The 22,171-nt window shown below is 43.6% G+C and overlaps 1 long non-coding RNA gene across 1 annotated transcript; it reads left to right on the top strand.

Moving 5' to 3' along the window:
• The first annotated feature begins 3,741 nt into the window (after window positions 1–3,741).
• LOC108448803 lies at window positions 3,742–19,928 on the top strand. Its single transcript, XR_001864830.1, has 3 exons — window positions 3,742–8,432; window positions 9,074–9,240; window positions 10,281–19,928. It is a non-coding gene; the product is annotated as an uncharacterized LOC108448803 (long non-coding RNA).
• Window positions 19,929–22,171: the final 2,243 nt, after the last annotated feature.

The raw sequence follows: 22,171 nt of genomic DNA, 5'->3' as shown, positions 1-22,171 counted from the left end.
AAAAAAAACCAAAACCAAACATGCTCTAGCCCTGTGTCCTGCTAGGATGCCTGGCGTTTTTTCAGCAGCTTTTCCCCTCTTGCTTGTACCAAGCCTTTTAGTTGTGAGCTCCTCAACTCATGGATCCCCCTTCCCCCTCAGGCGACCTCAGGCACCAAGAGCTTGCAAAGTGTGTATTGTGAGGCTGTGTGGAATGGGGCAGCATCTGCCTCTTTAAGTTACCTGGCTCTAACTTTTCAGTTTAGAAATAGCAACACATAACAAGGGATAGGGTAAGCACGCAGATAAACAAACTTATCAGCAGGTGGTAAAGGAAACAAGAAGACAGAGACCAGACTTCTTCAGCCACTGGTTGATGGGCCATTAGGGCTGGCCCTCGGGCACCGCGGCGGGGGGGGCATCCTGGGCTTCCTAAGCGATGGGAAGGGGGAATGAGGCTGCTCTCGGTGCCATGGGTGTTTGGGGAGTGGGCAAAACTTTGTATCCCATGTGTGAGTGCTGCAAGGCCTGAGTGCTAGCAACTGCAGATGGAACCCATAGATCTTGGTGACAGCAACTAGAGAGATTAATATGCCAGAGACCAGCATGATAAGGTCAGGGCAGACCTTATCAATCTCTACAACTACCTAAATGGAGGTTGTAGCCAGGTGGGGGTCTGTCTCTTCTCCCAAGAAACAGGTGATAGGACATGAGGTAGTGGCCTTAAGTTGCAGCAGGGGAGGTTTAGATTGAATACTAGGAAACATTTCTTCACAGAAAGGGTTGTTAAGTGGTTAAAGGGTTGGAACAGGCTGCCCAGAGAGTGGTGGAGTCACCAGCCCTGGAGGTATTTAAAAGATGCCTAAATGTGACACTTAGGGACGTGATTAAGTAGTGGACTTGGCAGGGCTGGGTTAATGGTTAGATTAGATGATCTTAAAGATCTTTTCTATCTGAAATGATTCTATCATTCTAAAAGGGAACAGTCATAATCTGGGATGAAATTATTTTCTGCTAGACACAAGGGTTGTCCCAGTTGGAGGGACAGTGGATAGGTCAAGTTGTCAGCAACTGGAGGGACCAGGATGTATATTTATGTGGGAGAGCTCTAAATATTAGCACCTCTAAATACCAAAATGTGCTTATTTTTCCCACAGTTAATTTAATCCTGTATGCACAGGTATGTGTAATTGTATGACAAATTTTAAGCTGGACTAATTTATGAGCAGGAAGAAGTCTGAATCTGGAAGAACTCAAGGTCTGAGGTCATGCTGGATAAGGCGGCACAGGGTCTGGGCATGGGTGGACAGAGAAGCTGTGCTAATATTCAAGGAATCCTTGAATGTGGAGAGGTTTGTGACACAAATGTGTGGTCCACACATTTTCTTGCTAGAAAACTTCAAGCTGGACTGTCTGGAGAGTAGGAGGAGACCCACTTACTGGGTAAGGGAGCCAGGCATGGGTATTAGAGGGCTTTACAAGCTGGGCTGATATTCAAGGATCTGTGAATGTAACTGCACTTGTGAATCTAGAAAGCGAGGACATGTTCTCATAGAGGATTTAAATCCTTGTCATGTGGAGAGGAAGAGGGTGAGGGTTGTTGGTGTTTATGTGTGGCTGAAGGCAGTGGTCTGTTGGGTAATCTCCATGTGCACGGTTGTTCTCTGTGCACTTCTCTTGGACAGATGCTTAGCTTTGCTGCTGGACAAACCTGCACACAAGGACAGGAGCTGTGTCCAACAGACTGGGGTGGAGAGTTCTTATGTGCCCACAGCTGGGCTGCACCAGTCAGCCTGGAGAGATCCCTGGGTCCTGGAGTCCACCAGATTCAGCAGCCAACCTTTACATCTTTAGCATGTATTATCCAAATACATTTTTTTTGGTCATTGTAGCTGTCACAATGAGGTCAGAATGTGTTTGTTTATATTTGAAAGTAAGTGCAAAAACCCAGGCCATAGTTGGAAGAATGGTAATGGTAGGTCAGTGGGCCCACTTACAGTCAGGACTAGGAAAAACAATGCTGCATGTTTTTAGGAAGCTAATACAATTGACCATAATAGAGAATAAATGGGATATGAATAGGAATATATACTGGAAGTCTATCTAGGTTTATATTTGTAGGGATTAAATACCATATTTACAGTAAAAAACAGGAAAAACGACGATACAGTTTCCTTGTATTATAAAATGGCTGAAGTAGAGGCTTGATTGGTCATATATATTCAAGAGGGCATGGACAGACAATGTCATAAAATCAGAAGAAAAACTAATCCCTTGTTTACACAGATAGCCAATGTACATGTTCTATATTTTAGGAACAGTGTATTTATGCATGGAGATAAAATGAAGCCTTTGTCAGTGTGGTTTAAAAGTAACAATGAATCAGTCAGACTGATACTGTGGATTAAAGATGCTGAAGACCAAGCAGGCTGAAGATAAAAATGATGTGTTTTTGCTGTCACAGTGACCTATATTGTATTGGTTTAACACAGACTGGTTTTTGGTGGGGGCAGGAGAAAAGCTGCTCAAAACGTCTCTGTCTGGCACAGACCCAATCGCTGAGGCTCTGACGCTGGGCAGGTTACCAGCCCAATGAGAGGAGCTGGTAATGCCCCTGTGATGACATATTTAAGGAAGGAAAAACTGCGGGAAGCTCTCCTTCTTCTCCTGAGGGGTGATGAGGTGGCTGTCAGGACCCATCCTGGTGGGGGCTGCCGGGGCCTGTGCAGCCAGAGCCCTGCTGAGGCCGGGACTGTGCGGCTGGGGCCTTTCTGAGGCCGGGGCTGGCCGTGCGGTGCTGGCAAAGACCATGTGGCCAGCAGAGAGAGATATGGTGAGCAATTCCCAGATGTGGAGCCCAGATGAGATCAACCTCTCAACTGCAACTTACAGACACCAACTTTCTTCCAAGTCAGAGAAAAGGAAAAGTGAGGACACGTGAGGAGAACCAACATGGTGGCACCGAGGTCAGTGAAAGAAAAGGAGAGGGAAGAACTGCTCCAAGCATCGGAGCTGAGATTCTCCTGCAAGCCGTGGTGAGGACTATAATACAACAAACTGTTTCCCTGTAATTCATGAGGAGCACAGGGGGGTGCAGAGATCCATGTGCAGCCCGTGAGGAAGAGTACTCACGCTGGAGCGCATGGATACTGAAAAGCTGTAATCTAGTGAGGAACTCAGACAGAGAGAGATGACCCTTGCTTTTAGAGCTAGAGGAAGAGAGCCTTCGCTTCCAAACTAGAACAGCTCATCCTTAAAAGACTAAACCCCATGAACTAAAGTGAGCCCTGCTAGGGAGTTCTGGGAAGACTGCTTGGCCTGTGGGAGGGACTCACGCTGCAGCAGGTTCGGGCGGGACTGCTGCTTGTGGAAGTTAAAACCACACTAGGAAGGTTCACAGAGAGCTATCTCCTGTGGGAAGGATCCCACGGCACAGCAGAAGAAACTCTTTTCCTTAAACAAACTGAAGAAAGACTTTTAAGAAGTGAAATACTGACCAAAACCCCATGTTTTGTTTCCTTGTGTGGTTGGTGGAAAGAGGGAGGGACTGGGAAAGAAAGGTGTTCTGAAGGTTTGCTTTGGTTCTCATTAGCCTTTTTACTTTTAATTCTGCTAATAATAAATCTTTATACTGTTTAAGTCTTGAACCTGTTTTGCCTTAAAGTGGTTTTTTTTTTTCAATAACCCTTATCTCAATTCATGAAAATGAAGTTTTCAATTCCCCCTCCTCTGCTCAGGTATAGCAGAGGAAAATAAGTAGATGATTTTCTCATGGGTGCCTGGCGCTTTGCCAGTGTCAAACCACGACATATATAAACTTATATCACCATAGTCCTAATAACAACTTCATTTTGTGAAGTGAGGCTTGATTTCCTGACTATCTGTGCCACGTCTCATTGAAGATCCATTTTGCTCAGCAAACCCCTCTCTCTCCTGCCTGGTGGTCCTGTCAGGTGCCCTCCCAAGCTGCTGCAGAGCCATTATCCAGAGCCAGGGCTTCTGTTTGTCCATCCAGCATGTTTTCTTAGGGGTGCTACCAACTTCTTTTTAGCCAAATCCCAATTTTTGTATTCTGCCATTAGTAAGTGTTCATTTTCACAGATCTGCTAAGACCTTCCAAGGGCTGAGGTCATTACCCATCATCCAAAAATGCTCAAAACTGACCAGAGGGTTAAACAGTTGCTGAGGAGCAGCTATCAGACACCTGTGTGGACAGACAGACAGTGTGAGGGCCTCCCTAATTCCAGGTGCCAGGCTGAAAAACCTTCCAATGATTCAAGGTACTGTGATTTCCAGTCCACAGCTGGTGAGAGCAGAAGGGTGTCTTCTTGGCAGAAAGATAAAGCTTTCAAGCTGTGAGGATTTTAATGAATTGACATTTCAGTCCAGATCTCTTACTCGAGCAAGCCTGAGAAGCTCCAAGTGAGCAGTCCTTTTCTCTCCCTGTCACCCTACCTAAAAGGTGTATTTTAATAATGGTGAGGGGGAAAGACATTATCCCAGGGCTTGTTTTGGAAAAGCAAGGCCTATGTGTCTCCCTTTTACAGCTGGGCAAAAGCTCCTTACTAACTTGAAATTCACTTAGATATATTCATATATAGCAGGAGTCTCTTGCAGTGGAGGGAAGGGCATCAATGAAGATTGCCATGAAGAAAGATTGATTTGAAGATGATGCCAGGAAACTTGTAAACTCACTTGGTGATGAAATAAAACTAACAGTTAATCAGGTGTCTGTTAGAGCAGGTGTCTGGAGGATTTTGCCATTCAAGGGGTCTCCCTGTTGCTCTGCAGTTTCCCATGTCTCTGACATATGTTAACCCAGCACTTGGCCTGCTGTCAGGTTGGAGTAAGATGCCATCTCATTATCTGCACACTTGTAAGCAGCAAATCTAGCAGTTACTGCTCTGCCAAACCGTTCTGGATGTGGAGGTATGAGAGAAACCACTATTCTTTTGGTTGAAGCAAACAAAAAGCCAGGAAACTTGCTTTGGGAGAAGACTTCAGCTCAGTGTAATGTCTTGAGAACTTGGGGTTTATTGATTTGATAATTTGCTTTTAAAACAATCTTTCTCCATAATTTTGATGGTCTAAAAGCATAAGAAACATCTTTCAGGTCAAGTCAATCATCCTTCTAGCCCAAGCACTCAGTTTCTGACTCTGACAGTATGAGATGCTGTTTATGGGAGCAAAAGAGTCTGGCCATTTCTTGCAGTTGGTTTCCCTTGCGCCGCTCTCACAGTAACACAGAATCACTCCCTCGTGTGCCAGTATCCACACTGGTTTACTGGGGGTGCTAGGGGTTACACCTCTGCTTTGTTCTTTTTGTATCTATCCATGCACTTACTTTGTATTAATACGTCCACTCTGGTTTGAACCTGCTGATATTATGTGCCTTCATAACTTCCTGTCACAATAAGTTGAAGAAGTATGAAAAGTACTTACTCTATTTTAAGCTGATTTCCTAGATACTGCCTTAATTATTTTGTAATACTCAACTGTTCCTCTTCTCAGCATTGTCCTCTCTGTTACAAAGACCCCAGCATTTTTAGGGTTTTCCTTGGAGGCAGCTGCTTGATCATTTTGGTTGTTTTTTCCATACCTGCTTTAACTCTACTTCACCCTTCCTGAGATGCAGAGAGCAGACCCCGACCTGTGCTCCAGTGTGGTTATACTGAAGTTACGTGTAGCAGCAAAATGATGCCCTCTGTCTTCTTCTGGTACCCTTTTTCAGGATACTGGTTTAGCTCTTATTGATGCAAATGTTACTAATGGTCATGCAATTACCCATCTCTTTTAAACATTAACTTAGAGACTTGTAAGACCCGGGATTTGTAAATAATGACTCTTAAGATCTTTTTTCTTACATGCTGCTTCCAGTTCTGCATTCAGCATCATCTGTGGTTTGGCTTATTTTTCCCTAAAAGCATTAATTTATATTTATATACTCTGAAGTTTATCTGACACCTGTTAGACCATTTTGGTTTGTTTGGTCTTTCTGGGGTTCTTTACATCAGCATAAACGTTAGCTGCCTGAAAGAGTTTCGTACAATCTATGAATTTGGAAATGTCACAGAGGATTTCCTGCTCTAGTTTTCTGATTAATATGTTGAGTAAAACTGATTCTTGAAAATAAAAGGTCCAAGTTAGCCTTACCCTTTGTTTCCTATCCTTTAGCTAGCTTTTACTTTGTAAAAGAAACCTTTTTTCCAACCTTGTGGCAACTTAAGCATCTTTAAAAAATCTCTTTAAGCATTATTTTGGCATGTCTCTGTTTTTTGCAGTATTATAATAGTAAAACACCCCAACTCTTAGTATCCAGTTCAAGCTGTCTCAAGCTGCTGCTTGACAGAGATTGAGCAATCTCCTGGTGGTTGCTAGGACTGCCTTTACCCAGCTGCTGGGTTTGGAGTCAGGCCTCCTTACAGCAGTCAGTTTCCACTTCTTGAAAACTTTGTTAGGGTGTTTTCTTTTGGATCAAGCCTAGCTATAGTTTGGCTCAGAGACAGCAAGGTTTGGACTTCCTACACCTCTGCATGGAAACAGCCTGGAAAAGAGTCAGTCCAGAAATAAAACCACCACTCCAGTCACAGCTTCTATCCTTGTTTCTCCTACTTTCAGAAATGACGATAGTAAGTCACTGCTAGCCTGTATGAACATGGTAACTTCTACCATGTGGTCACAGCTACAGGAATCAGTGTTCAAAGAGGAAAAGCCAACACACTCTATTTCCCTGTGTGGGTTTTTTTCTTTCCACTTTATTCCCCTTCATCATTGTCTGCCCATCTTCTTCATAGTGATACTCTAGTGAGTGCAAAGGCCCATCAGGTGTTATCCTCAGCAGACAGGGATGGAGAATGTTATTCCTTGTTCTCACTCCTTAACACAAGTGTATGCTTCTTAATTTAAGTAAGGTAAGGCCACATGAAGGCATGAGGGGAGAATGATTTTTCTTTCCCCTGCAGGTTTTTGAGTTAGCTTGATTTGGAATAACTATGTTTTTACACGTGTTTGTCATTTTACTTCTTTTATGTCTTTGTACTAAGCAGTTCGTAATGTTCCTTTCATGCAAATATACTCCCAGAGGAGGATACAACAGCAAAGCAATTCTGAAAAGTCACCAAATAAATAAAAAGGCAAAACACTGAGCTGCGTGTTATTGGAAGACATAAGGGTGCACAGTTGCCTGAGAGCCCAGGGGAAACAGCTCCAGTTGATGGGGCCTCCAAGCACAAGAGCTGGAGGTAGAAGTCTGAAAGAGCTCTAAGCTAATGTTTAAAAGAGATGGGTAATTGCATGGCCATTAGTAACATTTGCAGCCATAAATGCAAAGATAATGGGAAGCATAAACAAATCCATTGCTCAAGAAGTAAGTTGGCCCTGTAGGCATTAGAAGGAATGGTTTTTTTATTGCTTTTTGGTTAGATCAAATACTTGTTTGTGATAGGTTTTATTATTTTTTTTTCATTTCCTTGGGCATGAGGCATTAACCATTGCTGGGGCAATGATACTGGGTTTCATAGTGAAACAATATTCCTAATAAGGATCTCTTCTAGTTTCTTAACATTACTGAATATTTTCTGTCCCAAGCAGAAGAGAAAACATAATTTTGCTCTAGATGTGTTATCTAGCAGTGGGGAGACTGAAAACCAGCAGAGTTTTCAGAATAATAAACATGGAGACAGCATGACGCTATTTACTATAACAACTTGCCTTTCTGTGTTCTTAAGTTTCCCCATCTTTAGGCAGCATCAGCCCAGTGGCTTTTTGTTGGTGCCATGGATGCAATAGATTTCTCTGAAGTGCCTGGGAAGAGAAAGCTGGTGACAATATTAATGAGTCTCGTGATTATGCTCTGGATCCATCCAGCAGTTTTGTTGCGGATCATCTCAAGGAGGAATTGAGTTCCTGGCTGTTGATCTGGGTGTAAGGGCTCTACAGGCACAAGGTGATGACCACAGAACAACATATCTCAGCGTCCGATGTGATTCTGGGTGTCCATGTGGCTGTGAGCCATAGTGTGGGTGATTAGGAAGTTTTTTCCTTTTTAGCTGCTTGATTAGAGAATGGCTATGGGACAAAGATAATGCTGGGATTCTTACATGAGGAATGTGTTGGATAGAACACAATGCCTTTGTTGTATACATAATCTCTGTTGAGAAATGATTATGTATTTGAACTGTGCTTTGTAGTTTCTAATACCCAATTCACAATCAGTGTTTTGATACTTAGAGTTAAAACTCTGCCCTTGATGTTTCCTATTTCTTCTGTTTTCTATTACACTGTACTACTAAGCATCAAAAACATTGTTTCTGTTTTCTTCCACAGGAAGAAAAAAAGTTGTTCTGCTTTTCTTATTTTAAAACCTTGTTTCAATGGGCTGGGCAGAAAATCTTGTGCATGGTACATAGCAGTTTTAAGACTGATAACCACTCCACCCACTTGGACCTCTTCAGGTAACATAAAATAGACCTTACAGGAAGAGGGACAAGGTCTGTATCTGATAAGAGTCCTCTGAGCAGACTGCTATGAAAAAAGACCAGAAGATTGCTCCTTGAGAGCCTCTCCCTGCCCTCAAGCCTTGGTTTGAACAACAGTGCCCAGGCTGGGAGAACAAGGCTGTACAGGCAGCGCTGTTGTAACTCCACTATTTTCTTTTTAGGCCTCATAAGCTACATGTTATCATATATCATAGATCCAGAGAGCAACATGAGCCTCTCCAGAAAACCAGCAACCAAGCACCCCTAAAAGCTGTCTGTAGCTGGGTGCTAAGAGTCCGCCAGGCTGTTCTGAGGAGTGTACCCCACATGCAGCTGGGGATCTTCTCTAAACAAAGGACACATCTCTAGGGACATGAATATATGTATATAAACCATATAATATACAAATATATAACATGTAATATATGTTTATGTTAGATATTCATTAAATACTCTATTTTTTTTTTATGTGATACTTGAATACTACAGACATTCACTACAATAGGAAGATTAAGCCCCATCAATTTCTCTTTGCTGTGAAGTTGCCCTGTATAATAGCTGGAGAAGATCACATTTTAACTTGGGTATTCTCAGACCTCCCCCCTTTTTACCTGCAGGCACCTGTCCCCTGACCTAAATCCTCACCAGAAGGAAACGTATCCTGTTGCCATCATACTCCAAATGGAACTAAACTGCAGCAGAGCAAAGAGTCCTGAGCACATCACCACAAACACCGTGACCAGCAGTCCAGGCAGCACAGCCTGAGAAACGCAAGCACCTTTGGGTGAGTGAGGCCAGAACACCACCACCACCAGCCACATTCTCAGCAAGAGGCAGCAACACTGGTTTCCCAAGGCAGATTTAAAAAATTGAAGAGGAAACTAAAATTCATAGCTAGACTTCACAGCAAAAACTACAGACTTGGCAGCGACACTGGTTGCCCAGAATATCACAGCTTTTCCCGATGAGCTTTTTTGTTGCTTGTACTCTGTCTTTACACAGCAGAGGCCATGGCTCTGCCATCTCTCCTCTTCCAATTTTTTCTTTGTACCACAGAGGTGCAAACTGTGTTTTCCTTTGAAGGTGTTAACTGGTGAAACTCAGCAAATACTGCCTGCCTGAAGCGTGCTGTGTTCTTTCAGACCTGCAGAGATACTCGTCTGCTCCAGAGCTCACCTCTCATTCCCGGGCATGCCAGCTGGTGTGTAAAAGCAGCTGTCTCTCTGCAAACCTGACCCTACTCGCACTCCCAGACCCTTACGGCTACACCCCCACAAATACTGCTACCGCTGTGCCGGGCTCTTCTTATCTATAAGAGATGTCAATCTGTCTTTATTCTTAATGAGGCGGTGGAAGTGCAGGGCGGCTCAGGTGGGAAGGGGCCCCAGGGGGTCTCCAGCCCAGCCTCCTCTCAGCCGCTCAGCTGTGAGACGCGGTGGATTTAATGATGCTGCCTGGCGGTAGGACGGGGCTGAGCTTTAAGGAAGGAATACAAAGGCAGAAATGCTTTAAAGAGCTTTTTGTGTGTGCGGGTGTTGCACAACCAGGGCGTTGTGTCTGTGTAGACCCAAGGTCAAATTAATACATCTCACTTTTTCTCTCCCTGTTGGGTCCATATTGGGTAGGAAAAACACAAGACGCATCAAATTGTTTCCTGCCAACCTGTATTAATGTCGATGTAGACTGAGATGCCGACATATGACTTGGATTCTCCTAATTGGAATGCTGCTTTCAGATCTCCTGTTCCACATCCTACATGCATATTCAGTTTCGTCTCAGAGGAAAGCTCCTCTCTCCTCAGAAACTGTTTTTTTATCTTTCCAGATTTGTTTCCTTGGAACTTTGAAAGCATGAATATATTACAGAAGCATTACCAACAATCCAAAGGCTTTGGACGCTTTGTGTTTTAATTTTCCTTTGCTGCAGTTCCCGGTGTGAGTATTTATGGCCCTTGAATGCCATCCAGTGGTGGAAAAGCAGGGCATCTCCGAGCCTGCTGAGAAACTGCCCCCAGACACGGCAAGTTCACACGGAAAATTATTTTTACATTAAGAGCTTATCATTCTCATGCCCTATTTGTAGTGAAATCAGAAACCATAAAAATATATTTTATATGGCAGGGCACAGCGACAGAAAAGCCATCTGGCGTTTCACAGTTCTTTAAAATGTGAGACAGAAATAGACTGCATTTATAATTTGAATTATAATTGGCTTTAAAGCTCAAGCTTCAAACAACTGCAAGGGCTGACTTTTTCATCTTCATCATGATTTTTTAAGGCAGAATTTTCTCTTGGGGTTTGCTTGCTCAAGAGAACTAAAATGTGAGCTGCCATGGACGGAGACAGCTTTGTTAACTATTTCCATGCAGGGCTTTGGAACAGCTGGGTGTTTTGGAAATTTGACATGCAGAGATTGCAAAATATGCCTTGTTGAGAGTACATTGTTACTTAAGTAACAGCACTTTCTGCCTTTCCTATGGTGTGGATTCAGTAAGTATTTGATTCTACGCAATTACAAAAACACAGACTGACGATAACAATGAAGACAGTTCAGCCTGTCAAATAAACAGCAGGTTTGTTTGGAAGTCAGAAATATATTTTGAAGGTTTTTTTTAATTAAAAAATCCAAAACAACAAACATATAGAATAAGAGCAGCTCTTCAAATAGTTATCATGGCTCAGTTCTGAAATCACAATTTAAAAAGTCACATTTTCACTGTTTTCTCTTCTCACACAGTTTCTGCTTTGTCCCACCACTGCCATTTAATGAGGGCAATATAGAATGAACAAAGAGGAAATGGCTGGAAAAACAGAAGAAAAAAATTTCAAAAAGCCACTCTAAAACAATAACAAAACCCCAACAATTCCTCATTTTCTTATTTATTCTAACATGTAAGAGCCTCTTCTTTTTTCCTATCTCCACAAAACTGAATTTTTGTTCCTTTAAAATTCATTACATTTGGGGAAGTTTTTTTTATTTAAAATGGTTTCTGCCCAGTCACTTCTGATTTTCAGTGAGATTATTGCCAAGCCATGACTTCTTGCCCTCCAGTGGGATTCCCCACTTGCACCCTGAGGTGTGACTGGTTATGGTGCCTGGTGCTAAACAACCACAATAAAGGTCAGCCTTTGTCCCGAAGCCTCAGGCTTCCACGTGTACCATCCTCAGCAATTGCCCTGCAAGGATTTGGGATGCAGAGATGAATGGATATTCATGATTTTCCACCTAACAATTCCCTTCTCCCTGGCTACTATCAGACAGTACCAGAGGACATTCCAGCTACTTGGACATTCATACTGGTGACCTGTTGGCACACACAGGACACTGTGTCAGTTTATGCCACATAGCACAAATCCCAGATCTGGTTCAACAGAGAACACTTGGGACTTTTCCAGTATGGTTCCTGTCTTGGAAGAAAAGTTTAGAGAGGGATCAGAGAACTCCTGAGCTCACCTTAGGAGCTGGAAGCAAGGACTTGTGGTGTTAGGTGGCTGAGTGTCTGTACTTTTTGTGTACAGGTCCTGAGCTTCTAAAATATAGTACTCAAATATCTCCTGAATCCCAAACACTGTTTATAATTATGTTTGGCATTGGCCTTTATGGCTGCTCAGTCCTTAGCTGTTAGCACAAAATGAATTTTCATTTAATCCTGACTGTTTAAACAATTTGCATGTTTGCGATGGCTGCTACGGGTTGGGGACTATGGGATCAGAAATGCCGCTGAATTCCCTAGGTGAAATTTTCAGGGAAACTATTGCAACAAGAGTGGCATACCTTTTGGGATTCAAATTTCAAGTGTGCCTGTCACTGAACACTAATCCCAGGAAAGAGGTATCACTCAGCGCTGTTGGTGTTACTTTTCTTTACTCTTTGCTCTGACAGACATATTCCTACTACCTTTTCCATAAGGATCTCGCATACACTTCTCCTGATGAGGCAAGTTGCATCCCTCTTTTATCTGCCACATCTCTCAAGAACAAAGTTCTCTTAGAAACCAGGATTCATAGCAGTTCTCCAAGTGCTGAAAAATAAGCACAGATCAAGCCTCAAAAATTAAGAACTTAGTGTAAAAGTAATTAAATTATTAACAGTGATAATTAACAATAGATTGTAAGTTTATTTGCTTGCTAGTTTACAGCCCTTAGCGATACCACAGTTTTAAGCTTCCCTGCCTTCCTTGTACCCTTGCACCCAAGTGGAGAGAGACAAGCAGTGACTGGCAGGGCTGCCTGTGGTCCTTCCACCATCTCCCTCAGCTCCTCACTTCAGGCTGTCCAGGGGGTTCAGTATCTCACTCCAGTTTTGGGGTTAGCCACTAATTCCAAGTAGAAGGGTAAAGGGAGGTGATTCAAGAAGCAGAGAGGGAATGCGAGTGCTACACTGAGTTAATCCTGACACAGGTACCACGTGTGTGGGTGTTTATGCCTGCCTGGACAATGCCCTGCAGCCACACGTCCTGCTGGTGCTCAGGATGGTGGCAACACCAGCAGGAAGCACAGGTCTCCGATCCCAGCAGAGTCGACCACTGCTGGTGCCAAACAAGGGGTTTTCTGCCAGTCCTGCACAACTAGAGCCCATGGTTCTCATGTCTGAAGAAGCTGATGGATACATTGTGCAGCCATATCGAGACCCAGGCTATTCTAGCACCACACAGATGTGTTTTCTGCCTTTCAACTGGGCTTCCGCCTGGAGCCTCTCCTCAGATTTCTGAGTCTGGGTAGTGTTCTGCTGTTTGAAGTGTTCCTCTCTATTTGCATGTAGAGCAGTTAAAATCTTGTTGTCAGCAGCACAGAAATGAGTTTGGGTGCTGGGTGGAGATAATTTCCTCACAAGACATCACAATTTTCACCAGGACCTATCCTTTCAGTTCTGTCTTACTTTGGTTTCTGTCATGGGGGTGCAAATATTCCTGTTGACAGTCTGTGTCTGTCTGCTGGCTCCTCTCTACTTTGCGGTGGCATATCCTGTGTCTGCCAGCAGATGCCATCAAAGCTAGTCAAACATCAGAAGCTACACAGAATCATAGACTCATAGAATATCCTGATTTGGAAGGGACCCACAAGAATCATCAAAGGTCAGCTCCTGGCCTGGCACAGGACCATCCCCAAGAGTCACACCATGTGCTTGAAAACATTCTCCAAATGTTTCTAGAACTCTGTCAGGCTTGGTGCTGTGACCACTTCCCTGAGGGTCTTGTTTCAATGCCAAACCACCCTCTGAGAGAATAATGTTTCCCTAATATCCAGCTTAAACCTCCCCTGACACAACTTCAGGCCACTCCCTCAGGTCCTTGTAACTGGTCACCAGAGAGAGGAGATCAGTGCCTGCCCCTCCACTTCACCTCATGAGGAAGTACATACTTGTGGGGGAGGACAGTTCTGATTCTTTTGCACTTTCTCTGCTTTTCTCCACATCAAGGTCAGAAAGGGGAAGAAGTGATCAAGGATAGACTAAAAATAATTGAAAGAATGGGTTAAAGAACATATAAGTTTGTTGTCAGACTGAACACGTCTGATTGAACAAGTATGGAAAGAACTAGTCAAAGCCACCTCTGTGTAATTAACAACTATCACAGAAAATTAGTGTGGGGAGACTTAATGTGCCTGCATTTAGAAAAGTGAAATATGGCTTGAATCATGTCATTCCTAAGAAAGAAAAACCTTCTACAGGCCTAGCCAAACTAACTCTTACACCTGACAAGATGTAGGACACACTTTTAAGCAATCAATCTGTATACACCTCCTCAAGTAAAAGGAAACAGCATAGATTTGTTGAAAATGAATTGTGACAAAACCCCCCTAGTTTCATTCTTTGACAAAGTAACGGCCTATGAAGGGAAGCGAGAAGTGTAATTTACCTTGCATTGAAATCAGATTTCTGATACAGCTATTGGATACATTATTTTAACATTATGTCTGGCTTTGGAAAAAAAATTTAATCCCTAGTGCACAACTAGCTGAAAAACTGTTCATAAACACTTTTCAAGGATTCACTATCGAAGACACATAAAGATGGCCCTATGAGACAAGACCTAAGGGCAGCTCTAATCCTTATTTTTATTGATGACTTGGATGATAAACTAGTTGGGATATTTGCAAATTTTGTGGATGGTATTAAGTGGTTGGTGGGTTTATGTACCTTGGAAGAGAAGAATTCACATGGATTTGATAAATTGGGAAAATGTCCCAAAATCAAGGACATTAAATAAAAACAAAGGCAAGTGAAAGCTCAATACTTAGGAAGTGTAATGCAAAGCAGATATTACAAAGTATATTATCTATATAACAGCATTGTGGCAGCCAAATAGAAGTCTCTTGTCACAAGCTTCATGGAGTAAAACTGGAATTGCTAACCTAAAAACCCCCAAAAACCAGAAGGCCAAATGGCACCTTGTAGTGAATTGGCTGGACAATAGTCTGTAAGAGAAAAAGGTATTTACCTGGCTCTGTTCAGCTCTGGGGGGAGAAGGTGTTTGTGGGCAGACTGTGTCTCATCAGGGGTGCAGGACACATGAGCTGTGAAGGAAAGCTGAGGATGTGGACTTGTTTAGCCCAGGAAAGAGATGACTGGAGGGAATGTAATTGTCTCCTAGAAGCCAGAAAATTCTTATATATACATCTGTAGATAGGGTGGTGGGATAGGACAAGAAAAAAATTCAATGATGTACAACCTGGAAGATTTAGGTAAAAAATGAGGGAGAAGACTTTTTGGGTACAAAGGCAGCCAGAGCAGGCTGCTTCAGTCATTACTGAGGGGGACTGAGCATACCCCTGACAGTGGCCAAGGTGCTTGGGGCAGCAGCTGTGTGGGCTAGAGGAGATCCTCTCTTACCTGGGAGCTGTACAGCCCTATCCCACCTGTGCTCCTAGAAGCAATTACTGAATTCACCGAATTTCCTTCAGTTGCACTTCAGTTTTTTTAATGTCCCATTCACATGAACCCAACCTAAGCAAACCAAAGAGGTTTTGTTGCTCTTCTGTAGACTGACCTTTTCCATCCTTATGGCAATGCAACTCAGCTTTTCTCATGAAGACTACCTGTGGTATATTAGCTGAGTACATGGCTGGGGTGGATGGAGAGCAGATAAAAAATGGGGATTGCAAAGTAAATCCAACCCAGAAGGAGAGAGAAGACTGACTCCAGTCGGTGCCGAGTGGAAGTTTGGCCCTGGTGCTTTGGGAATGCTTTTGGGAAACAGGAGCTTTGTATGTCAGTAGGTTAAAGAGGGTTGTCATCAAAGATCCCAAGGAGCAGGAGGATCTGAACTTAAACAGTTCCATAGGACAATAAGCCAAATCAAATTGCATTCTGGAAGGGTATTTCCTGCTGTAGAAGATGACCACACCATTTTTCATTTAATGTCCTTGCCAAAAGGAATTCAGGGCTGAAATAGCTTCAGAGTTCATTCCATCAAGGATGGATGGGAACACTTGTGTGAGAAGTTACTGTTTTCTGGCTGCCTGTTAAATTTTTAACTAGGAAACTTTTCCTGGAAAGTGCATCAATACTTTTGTCTAGAAATCTCCTTCACAGTCTCTCCAACAAATGCTGCCTGTCAATGTTCTACTGCAGTGCAAATCAAGGGAAAGTTTAGGCGACACTTCATGAAGACATTTACTTTCCTTTTCCTTCTACAGCCACAAAGGAAGCCTAGACTTCAATTTTCTGGGGACTCTGCCAGTTTTGTAAACACATTTTCACAGTGTTTCTACCACTTGTTAATGGAAACTCTTTTCAAGGAATTGTTAAGATCTGACAAATAAACATTAGCAATTTAACACTGAGGTTGATTGGGAGGACTGCTGTTTCCAGATGCCCAGAGCATGAGTGGTTGACGGCCATACTGCTGGTTTGTGTTGAAAATCTGCTGAAATAGATTAATTTGTCTAATTTTCCTCCAAGGGAGGGATTAAATATTTGGGCTTCAGGAAACATGTTCAAGTCTGTCATTGCTGTCCTTTTAAATTTTGACTGGTTGCAGCTGCCACTGCACTGGGCAGCCATATAGGAGGAAGAGGAGAATGCACATAGTTGCATGGGTAAGCCTCAGAATATTTTGAAGCCTGTGCTAAATGTGTTGATCACTGCAAGACAAAGTTTATGTCAGGCATGTGGAGGGATAAATTCTTGCTCCTTGCAAAGAGAGGGAACCTGAAGGTTGTAACTCTTTGCTGCCTTGTGTGCTGTGATTTCATTTAAACCTTTGCAGAAAAGCTCAGAAAAGTGACACATCTGGAACGTTCCTCTGGGTTGCTAGTAAATGGACCTGAATTTTTTCCTATGTCAGTTCTGTGACACAGGGATGCAGAGAGACAAACCTAGATCTTTCCCACTGTCATGTATATACATGACAGCACTTACCTTCCCGTACCAGTACATGGGTTGAGAAGCACTGGGCTTCAAGCTGGCACCAGTGCACACGGTCAAATCATTTGGATTTTGGAAGAAACGCCTTTTCTGAGGTGGGCAAAGAAACAGGCAAACTAGACTAAGGTGGCATGTGGTGTTAGTAAAAGAGATGGTATGACATGGTGCTTGGTGGACAATACCAAGGCAGAGACACTGATATCCCATCTTTTGCTATGTGTGTGGGTACGCTCCCTCTTACCTCAGACTGGCTCTGCTACACAGTATATGTGGAGTGAGGAGGGAGACAGACTCAAATGAGAAGGGCTGTCACTATTGTCCAAGTTAGTCCTCGACCTGCTGGATGCCTGGATTGCCACCACTGCTAGCTGAGCAGGGAGTCACTTGTGTTCTCCTTTCCTGGTCAGTGCCTGATAGGGATATTTGAGAATACCACCTGACGATAAGTGGTTATTTTATGTACAGGCCTTATGTACTTAACTGAAAAACAACTTTTCCATGCATGTTTATGAGGCATATGGAAAACAACTGGCTGTAAAGCCTGGAGCTCAGATGTATGCAAGACTTCTTTCTCTTGCAGTTCAGGGTATTTTTTTTTTTTTTTCCTGGTAAACACATCCTTTCTTAAGTTGTATGATTCCTGTAATACTTACCTCCTAGAATAAGAGTTGCTGAAGAGTGCTCTGATAGTTACATGTGCGCTGTGTGGGGCATTTCAAACTTGTAAGTACTTCTTGTAATAGGCACCCAGCTGAAGAGAAATAATAAGAAAGCCTGTCATTCTGAAGTGTTTATTGAATGTAGGCTGGTTTCTTGTCTTCTATTCCTGTTGACCTGAGGTGAAGTTGATGATCTTTTTCACTTGCAATTCATGGGCCTCAGGCTCCCTGTGCACTGAGATCTGCAGAAAAACAGGCATCTGGAGAAAAAGTAATTGTCTGTGCAGTGAGCCTTTGATGCTGACCTTGACCTTTCCATTGTTAGATGTGAGATAGTAGTATTTTCTTCAAACACTGCTTCTTGTTTGAATTTTGTTGGAAACTGTGTGAAGTCCAATGACTTTGGCACTGATGAATGAAAATATTTCTCTTCGCCAGGAGTGGAATTTTGAAAATCACCTCTATAACCAGTACAGAGAAACAAGTCCCTGTACAGGGGGTCATTTGTGCCCTTGTGTTGTGAACAAGATTACATGAGTCACTCAGGTGCCTCACTTCTGGGTGGCCGAAACTAGGTGAAACAAATCCCACCTGAGTGTTTCCTACAGCAGGCATTGCTCAGATTAACCTGAAAGTGCTGCCACCATCACATATCATGATGGTAGAGCAGCATCTGCCCTGCTGAGCAGTGCTGAACTTGCTAGTTTGGCCTCTGCAGTGGCACTGCCTGGGGCCTGAGGCAGAGAGAAGGACATTGAAGAAGAGGAGGTTGTTGATGGTGCCTCAAGGAGAAGGCTGATGGGTTAGGAGATGGAGATCACTGAGAATCTTGGGAGGCAAACCCTGGATGAGGGTTCAGGTAGGAAGTGACAGTGAAGCCTGCTGTTAAATACCTTCTTTTGCAGTGCATGGTTTCCTCCAGTGAACAGCAAATATCTATCTACAGCCAACCTTTCTGGCTCGCTTTCCATATATTTTTGAGCAGCCAAAGTTTACTCAGCAATTATTCACATTAAGCAGATTGGAAGTTTGCTGTCAGCAAATGCTCTCAGCAGAAGCTGGAGTATAAGTGCCTCCTTCCAGGGCTGAGCTGAGAAGAAGGGGTCTCAGGAGGTCTGTGAAGCAAATGCAGCATAGCAGCAATCTGCACAATGGAAGCCTTTGAAACACATGACATTTGGAGGGAAACTTTTCATACTGTAATGTCCAAATAGCTGCAATGTGCTTATGGGCAAGAAAAAACCAGAATATGAAGGAAGGTTTGTCAGGTGGTAAGGGTTCAGAGGCTGTTGCAAAGAACAGGGCATTTTTTTTTCTCTTTGTTGGTGGTAGATGGGATGAAAAGCAACATGAGTCAATTGCAGCAAATGAGGAGATTCAGGTTAGATAGTGAATAAAGCTTTCTGTTGCTGAAGGAAATGAAGCAGGGAAATTGGCTGTCTGAGGAAGATGAGGTATCTCCATCACTGGAGAACTCTGAGAACAGATTGAACAAATATTTGTCAGAAGTGACATAGCTGTAGGTGACCCTGCCTTGAGGGTAGGGAACGGATGAGGCCCTTCCAGCCTTATGATCTGCTGCTTTCTGAGGTGGATTATCTACTTCAGACAAGTCTGTTGGAATAAACACCACAATAATGTGCTTGTCAGACTGTTAGACCACTGGGAGTATAAACAGTCAGCCTAACAGACATGAGTTTAATGCCTCACAATTAATTGAAGTTAATTTCCTAAAATGAAGCAAGGGATTTTGGAATCTATTTAGGAAGCCTATTCTAAAAAGTCTGAGTGTAACACTTGCTGCTTCTGATGTTGCAGACTGGCTCATATGGCACTCCGTGTGAATTACAGCATCTTCCTGGTACTACCTGGTGCACGATGCCTCTTCCTTGCGTGCTCTCTGTGCTTCCCTTGCTGTCTCTCCCTCTCTCACTATGAGCCTAAGGTGACATGACGTATGTCTTTTACAGAAGCCAACTGGACCAAAGCTGTGTCCAGGGTGGTCAGCTGGCTGGGCAAGTACCATTCCCAGTATCCAATCAGCTTCCGCCCACTCAGCATCTGCTCCCCACAGTTTCCCATGGTGTGTGAAATGCAGTTTGGTCACAGATGGCCAAGATGCCAGATGGCCTTTGGCCACCAAAATCTGTGCTTGACAGCATCTGCTGGGAAATGACAACAAGGCTGCTCTCCAGTGAACACGGTGATTACTGGGATGACAGAAGTGGTGGTAAAATCGGCAACTGTCACCATCACTACACCCTAGGTGTCAGTATAGGTACACGTGTTGGAGGAAGAACGGGGTTCCAGGGTATGCCAGCACCGTATCTGCAAATGATTTTGTGTGTGAATTTGTCAGTGACTGGTGGGGTCTCAGTCTAAGAAGAAATTGTGATTGCCATAACCACGGCTTTGCTTGGAGGGATGTCCAGTCCCAACAGCTCCAAAAGAGTCAGACGTACTGCTTACATGGGAGGGGGTGGTGGGGCCTGGGCTGGGACAGGGGGAGCAAGCTGGAGAGGCAGCAGATGACAGCATGACTTGTGGCCTCCGCGGTAAGGATGAACTTGCTGATGGTTAGCACCTACTGTGGAGCAGGGGGGATAGGTTACTGAAGTGAGCCTTCAGAAGAGAGCAGTTACCTGGATCTGTGTGGGGATTGAGGCTGGGCATTGGTGAACTGCCACTACAAAGCTGCTGGCTACTCTGCTCTGAGCCCAGGACCACGAAGATCCACATCCCCAGGTGAGCAGCCTGGCATTCTCCTAAATCAGAAGTACAGGGTAGTCCCAACAGGGTACTTGTGTTGTCCTTAATGATCAAGACATAGTAGATTTACAACTGACAGCAACAGCTCTCATCAATGGGCTGTATTTCTGGTGTGTGAAAGACAGGCTGGTGCTGGTGCTGGGACTCCAGCTCCTAAAATAGCCCTGGGACATCTGCAGTACAGATGACCGAGAGAATTGTGGCATGACCCCTCTGTCTGGGGTAAGCAAGGATCTCCTGCTGCTTTTCTCTCCCATTTTGAGCAGGTGGGGAGGCTGACACAGTAAGATCAGAAGTCTGTGGGTAGGCACGAGCCTCTGACTGGAGATGAGACAAGGATTGGAACTAGCTGGAACGTTAAAACCATCTGTGGGGTAGCTTCTGTGACTGACATTACCCTGTCTGTGATAGTGCATGATCACACCCTGCATTCATGACCACATCAAGTGTCGATGTGGTCCTGAAGACCTGGCAGAGCCAGGTGAAGTCATGGACCTGGAGACAAATCCCCAATCCATGCTGCTCCCCAAAGCACTGGTGCATCTCTCTTGTGCAGCTGAGAAAACTGGGCTGCTCTTGGAGAGCAGCAGGCTGTATCTCACCCATGGATTCATGGCTATTGTCAAGACAAGGAGCTTCGCCCATGTTTGCATTTCCTGCATTACCTACAGACCAAAAGATATTTTTATACAGTTCATTAACAAATATTTCAAGAACACAGATACACTATCAGATTAAAAAATACCCTCAATAAAAATGGCGTTAACACAGCCCCACATGTATCACATGAGCTTGTGAGCAGAGAAGCTGTACTGTCTTGCCTTTCAACAATTATTTCTAAGCCTCTCTTTTTTTGTGTGTGCATGTGCAGAAACTTAATCTTATCTCCAGGTTTTGGAATTAGGTGACCTGCAAGACTGGCTTTGTTTGCATTCCTTTTCTCCAGCATGCTCATGTATTAACTACAAAAAGGTGTCTATTTCTTTCATCTGAACAAATTTTTTCACCTTTATTTCCTTGGATAGCCTTGCTGTTTCTAGCACCCTGTTGTTCTACACATGACAAACTTGAAAATGTGCAGTAGAATATAGTTTTATGTGTTTCAAAGACAGACCACTAAGCAAGTGCTTAGTGGGAAAAAGAAGAGAACCATCTCTCCCTAAGAAATGGGCTTTTCACAGAGAGTGTGGGGTATTTTTAAAAGACTTTATTTTTAAAAGGTCAAAGTAGAAAATTTATTCTTGCATGACCATGTTTCAGTGTTCAAGTGTAGTTGATATGCAGTTGCCTGCAGGAGTCCAAGCTCCCTTGGGAGACATTGAAAATCTAGGGCCTAACCCCACTGCCCATAGGTAGGCATCTACTGACACCTGAGGTGCCCTAAAGTATCCTGCTGTTGCTTTGCAGGTCTGTGAGGCCTGTGTCATGCCTGGGTGCAGGTGTATCTTCCAGGATGAAGTGAATTACAGCCCCTGACTCCAAAGGCTCTGCTGGACAAATCTCTCTTGGATGTAAAGGGAGCAGACAAACCCAGCACACACAAAGGTACTTCTGTACATCTAAATTTTGTGTCTTCATAAGCAGCCATATCCTGTCCCATCTGTCTCCATTCCAGACAGTCTCTGATATCCCCCTTGTGCTCCCAATCTCAGCCTCATTAAGCTGGAGGTATGACGCAGCCTTGATGATTTGGTATTTCAATACATTTTGTATCTGCTGGCAATGAGCAACTGAGCTGTCTTCTTTTTTAGGCAGAAGGGTAAGTGAAATGATCATAACTTTCTTTTTTGCCTTTAGAGAACAAAGCATTCATGAACTGAACACCAAAAAGCTTTGAATCCCAAGAAAGCCAAGTACTAAATTTCTTGTGCTAGCAATAAAATTAGCTTATTGTAAGGCAAAATGTAACAATTACATCAG

This window comes from Corvus brachyrhynchos, unplaced genomic scaffold (assembly GCF_000691975.1).
Source record: "Corvus brachyrhynchos isolate BGI_N302 unplaced genomic scaffold, ASM69197v1 scaffold87, whole genome shotgun sequence".
Lineage (NCBI taxonomy): Eukaryota > Metazoa > Chordata > Aves > Passeriformes > Corvidae > Corvus > Corvus brachyrhynchos.
The sequence above is the reverse complement of the archived record's forward strand: the minus strand, read 5'-3'. Positions and strand labels throughout refer to the sequence as shown.